This window comes from Python bivittatus, unplaced genomic scaffold, assembly GCF_059951505.1.
Source record: "Python bivittatus isolate LINGU-HERP-01145 unplaced genomic scaffold, Pbiv_v1 ctg000160_np1212, whole genome shotgun sequence".
Lineage (NCBI taxonomy): Eukaryota > Metazoa > Chordata > Lepidosauria > Squamata > Pythonidae > Python > Python bivittatus.
Genome location: NW_028277076.1, coordinates 11,063,472 through 11,069,471, shown reverse-complemented (window position 1 = coordinate 11,069,471; position 6,000 = coordinate 11,063,472).

Here is a 6,000-nt window from a genome sequence, read left to right as displayed (position 1 = left end):
GCACGTAGAGACAAACAACATCTACACACTATTCAAGAGAGACAAAAGAAAGGAAAAGAAAAGACCAGAACATCTCCTCACCACTGTCAGAAAACGACAGACACGGGTTCGGTTATCCAGTAGACAGAAGTTTTTATTGGGCACGTTTGCAAAGGTGGGTCCCTCCCGCAGCAATGGAGGAACCCCGAAGCAAGGTCTGACAGGTTTTTATACCCCCTATCTGTCCTCCCCCTCCTACGAGGGCTTGGCTCACAATCTCACCTTTTTTACCGCCCCGGAGCGCCGCTAATTAACCGCAAAACCGCAGACATTCCACTTTCCGAATCCAATCAGCGCAATACACATTCCAATCCCCACTTGACCCGACAGCCGCCCCCTGCCGTTTCTCTTCACTCTGGTGCGAACGTGCCTCTTGCCTGCAGTCTTTCCTCCCTCCTGCCGTCCCTCTCCACTCTGGTGCGAACGTGCCTTTTGCCTGCAGTCTTTCCTCCCTCCTGCCGTCCCTCTCCACTCTGGTGCGAGTGTGCCTTCTGCCCATCCTCCCTCCTGCCACCCCCCCAAGGCTGCCCCATGGTGCACAGCGCTCTCCCCTAGCAAACATGGTTCGTTTGAGGCCCTCACTTCTCCCTGCCTTCTCACAATCCCCCCTTTTTCTTTTCACGCCTCTGTTGGGCCTCAAACCTGGCTAACAGGATTGCTCCCTCGTCCCGGACCCGGGGCTTCACACACTGGGACAGGTAATTCCCACAAGCAGGGAGACATTGCATTAAGCAACATACTAGGACCAGTAAGGCAATGAAACCAATGGCTAGTACAAAAAGTTGTTTTAACCAAGCAAAGTTAGGTAACCAACTAGTGAGCCACGACCAATTCCATCCCTCTGGATCCTCGGATATGCGAGAGGCTAAGGTCTTCAACTTGGCTAGTTTTGCTTCAACATAATTCTTATTGTTGGTTAGGTTAAAGCAACAAAGACCTTGAAAAGATTCACAGCCTTGTCCTGCCCTTAATAGGAGATAGTCTATAGCTATCCGATTTTGAATGACCGCCCTCCTGATCTCAGTGACTTCTTCAGTGAGGGCTGCAATGAGAGAGGATGTAAGGTTGACACTTTTAGCCAGGAGGCAGGCCACCTTCCTTAGGTCCAGGTAAGTTCTTCCGCTTAGTGCAGGAACCCCTACTAAGGAGAGGGCCAGAGCCATGGCTTCTGTTTCGGACAAGAGTGTCACATCACTCTCACAATCAGATGGCAGCTCCCTTTTTCTTTTTCTTTTGATGGGTGCGCTTGTATTGGAGGCAGGGCATATAGAGAGGTCAGGCGCCCTATGGCACAAGGGCCCCCTGAACTATAGGCTGGAACATAGGTGTAAGCTTCATGTCCACATAACAAAAAGAAACCTTTAGGTAGGTATAGAGGGGTTGAGGCGTAAGGGATATTATAGACCCCTCCACAAGTGAAAGCAGGACCTTTTGAGGGCAATAGGTGGTACGGTTCTGGGTATTGTTGAAATATACACATTGAGTTGCATTGGTTATCCCCAAGAGATTTAGAGCCATTTGCCTTTGATTAGTCCAGGGTCTTGGTATGGGAGAAGACCCAAAATGATAGAACATCCCCCCCCTCCCACGGGGATCATCCCCAGTGATCAAAGCTGTCTGTGCCAATTCTACGCCTTTATGTTGGTCATCTCCTCCCTGCCTTAGTTCAGTTCCTTTTAAGTTTTACTTTGAGTCTGTCTCCCGGTTGGGCAGTCCATGGTCGGGGGTCGGGAGCTTGCTTAACCCGATGGTAGTGGGTCCAACCCCCCTGTCAGGTCCGAACCGCTGATTCAGTTGTCAGGAGAACTTGGTATGGTCCCTCCCAAGATGATTTCAGCTTCTCATCCTTCCACGTCTTTATCAGGACCCAATCCTCTGGCTTGTGGGGGTGTTGGTCTTTCAGCAAGGGGGGCCGTTGAGCGAGGAGTCCCTGTTTTCTTAGAGACAAGAGAGATTGTGACAGTACCAAGAGATACTTTCTCAGGAAGGCATCCTTTAGCTCGGGGATAGGCTCTCCCATTGGAGCCAGGAAAGGTCTTCCCATCATCAGCTTGAATGGGGAGACCCCCACATCCTTGCGAGGGGCTGTCCGCATTCGAAGCAGGGCAACCGGAAGTGTCTTTGTCCAAGGTAGCCCTGTTTCCAATCCCAGTTTGGTGAGATGTTGCTTCAACACCCCGTTGGCCCTTCCCACAGCTTTACAGTGTCTACCAAAGCCTGCACCCCCGTGAGACCCTTCGTGCAGTTTCTCCACCATCCCCCTCATGTCAGCACGGCTCACTACTGGGGTCCCCTCAATTGTAACCCAATGACCTGCTTCCTCCCTGCAACCTTCCCTTTCCAGCAGCTGTGAGTAAACCCCGTTCCAGCCAAATTTTCCCGAAAATGTGCACTACTCCCCAGGCATATCGCGAGTCTGTGTAGACGGTGAGGGACACTCCCTTTCCCAACTCTAGTGCCCGTTTCAAAGCGTGCACTTCACACAGCTGAGCCGACCAATCCCCTGGTAGTGCCCCCTTCTCTATTGTCTCTCCCTCCGCCGTCACTATCGCATATCCTGACTTCCTTTGTCCCTGCTCTACTCGGCTAGACCCATCCACAAACCAGACCTCACCCTCCTCCAGCGGGACCTCCTGCAGGTCCTCCCGGGTCTTTGTTTGCAGCTGCAACAGGGTGGAGCACTCGTGCTCTGCCGGCTCCCATTCTTTCCACTCCCCCGCAAGAAACTCCGCTGGGTTCAAATTCCTGTCTGTTCCTACCACCACATCAGGACTTATCCGGAGAACTGTCTCATATTTCAACATCCTCCCTTCTGTCATCCAAGCAGCCGCCTGCTGACTAAGCACACTTAAGATCTGATGGGGTGAATGGACAATCACGGGGCTCCCAAAAGTGAGTTTTTTCCCTTCTGTCACTAGTACAGCAGCGGCAGCCACTGCCTGCACACAAGTCGGCCATCCCCTCACCACCGGTTCTAGGGCTTTGCTCAGGAAGGCCACTGGTTGATATTTCCCAGCCCGTCTCTGAGTCAGCACTCCAATGGCAGTTCCCCCATGGGCTGTAACGTATAGGTGAAAGGGGGGGGGGCAAGTTCGGTAGAGCCGGGGCCGTCACCAGGCTCCTTCGTAATTCCCCCCCACTTCTCTGTGTCCCTGTCTGTCCATTCTACCCTGTCAGATGATCCTTTCAACTTCTCATACAGAAACTGAGCCTTGCTCATGTACTCATCTATCCATAGCCTGCAATATCCTACTAGACCCAGAAACCGCCGCACCTCTGTTTTAGTATGAGGGGGCTTCAACTGCATTATCCCCTGTATGGGAGAAGGATCAATCAACTTCTCGCCCTTCCGGAGTACATGTCCTAAATACTTGACCTCCCTTTCCACAAATTGGACCTTCCCTTTTGACACCTTCAATCCTTCTTCAGCCAACCAGTTCAATAAAGCCACTGAGTCTTCTCTCACCTTTACTTCCTTCTCTCCAGACACCAACAAATCATCCACATACTGCAGCACCCGAGAACCCCCAGGGGCCCGGAACCCCTGGAGTTTCTCTTCCAATGCCTGTCCAAACAAGAGGGGCTCTCGGTGTACCTCTGGGGCAGCACCGTCCATCTCAGTTGTTGCTTCAGCCCGCGCCTCCCATCCCGGGACAGCGGGTATTGGGCTTGCCGCAAACCCGTCACCCCTGGTTTCAAGGGGATGCTAATTGGGGCTATGCGAAACCGCCCCGCCCCAACTTCTCCTGCCCATACCTCAGGGTTCACAACCTCCACGTCCGCCTCCCGCAACAAACACATCCTTTCTGCCTGTTCCACATTCCACAACTCCACTCCTAGACTACCCATGAGATCCCTTCCCAGCAAGTTCACTCTCGCCTGTGGGATCAGTAACACATCTGCAGTTACCTCCTTCCCATTCCACTCCAGTCTCACTTCCTCCAGTACGTCTGCCTTGACCAGAGAGCCTCCCACCCCCATCACCGATACCGATGCGCCCCGGGATTTCGCAATCCCTGGGATGTTCGAGAGGCTCTGGTGTCCACGAGGAACTGCCGTTCCTCGCCGGTGGGACCCACCGTGATGTTTACCAAGGGTTCCCCGTGGGTCCCGGTTGGGGAACCATGACCCCCCTAGTCGTACAGGGGGAAACTCCTCTCATGTTCTCCCGATGTTCAGCATTATTGGGATCCCAATTTGGGTCTGCCAGAGGGAATTTAGTATCTGCGTCCGGGGCATTTGGGACATTTGCATTCCTTTGCTCCCAAGCCCCGAGCGCAGCTCGCCAAATCTGGCCCCTCTCTTCTGGCGTATAGAGGTGGGCTAAAATGTAATTCAGTTCCCCCAGGAGTATTCCACCGGGCCGAGAAAAAGTTCCAAATGTTCGGCGGCGGTATGGGCGTTCTCTTGCATACGAGGGAGGGTCTTTTTTAATTCCCTCAACTCACCGGGTTTGATGGGAACCGTTACGTAACTGGTGACGGCCACCCCCTGTGCGTTCGTTCCGTTCGGGACTTCCCGGACGGGGAAGGCACTGGCCGACCTTAGAATAAAGGGCAAGTTCTGAATGTCTTGGTTCAGCTGGTCCAGCTCTTTCCGCAGCCCGGGATAGGGTGGGGGCGCCGGAGGGGGAGCGATAGGAAGAGGAGGAGGAGGAGGAGGTAGCGGCCCCCATTGAGGTCTAGTCAGCCAGAGGTCCTCCTCATCCTCCTGTTCTTTTTGGACAAAAATTTTGGCTAACTTGGGTCGAGGCCCCTCCCAATGAACATGGAACCAGACTTCCACATAGGGTTCCTGTGTTAACATTTTATGCTCCACAATGTAGTTTTTTAGTTGGGTCACCCAGTAATTACTGGGGATTCCAATGGTAGGGGAATTCGGGGTCCACTAGTGGATATTTTCGCCATTCTTTAGTGCACAAAGTTATCATGGTCGGTTTTTCCAGACCCCTGGTGAATGGACACAACCAGGGTGTCTCCCACTGTTGCAACAATTGTCCTAATGGAGAATCCGTGGGGATTCCCCCTACTGCGTTTTTCCCATTGGCCCCTGGCCTTACACTCTTACTCTGCGCCTTACCCATCCTTCCTGACTACGTTTCCCACCTTACAGAAGGTCCCGGACTCTTCTGTCCCCTTGCGGCGTCCAACGCCTCGTAACCACGCTAATCTCCCCGAGATTATGGGTAGGCTGTACTCACCAGACCTCCCGGAGGTCTCCTCGTCGGCCGACTTCCTCTTTACTTCTGTCTGACTGGCGATTGGAGTCCCGTCCTGGACCCGACTCCGGGAAAACGGGAGACACCTCAACGGGGTGTTACGGCCGATTACTCACCGGTTCCCCACAGTCCGGTCCACGTCGAGGACTCCTGGCTGGCTCGCCAATTTTGTCAGAAAACGACAGACACGGGTTCGGTTATCCAGTAGACAGAAGTTTTTATTGGGCACGTTTGCAAAGGTGGGTCCCTCCCGCAGCAATGGAGGAACCCCGAAGCAAGGTCTGACAGGTTTTTATACCCCCTATCTGTCCTCCCCCTCCTACGAGGGCTTGGCTCACAATCTCACCTTTTTTACCGCCCCGGAGCGCCGCTAATTAACCGCAAAACCGCAGACATTCCACTTTCCGAATCCAATCAGCGCAATACACATTCCAATCCCCACTTGACCCGACAGCCGCCCCCTGCCGTTTCTCTTCACTCTGGTGCGAACGTGCCTTTTGCCTGCAGTCTTTCCTCCCTCCTGCCGTCCCTCTCCACTCTGGTGCGAGTGTGCCTTCTGCCCATCCTCCCTCCTGCCACCCCCCCAAGGCTGCCCCATGGTGCACAGCGCTCTCCCCTAGCAAACATGGTTCGTTTGAGGCCCTCACTTCTCCCTGCCTTCTCACACCACCAATCATCACCCAGATAAGCAGAGATTTCCACCAGGCATACAATCAAGCAGTAAACAATAACCTTACCAAGGA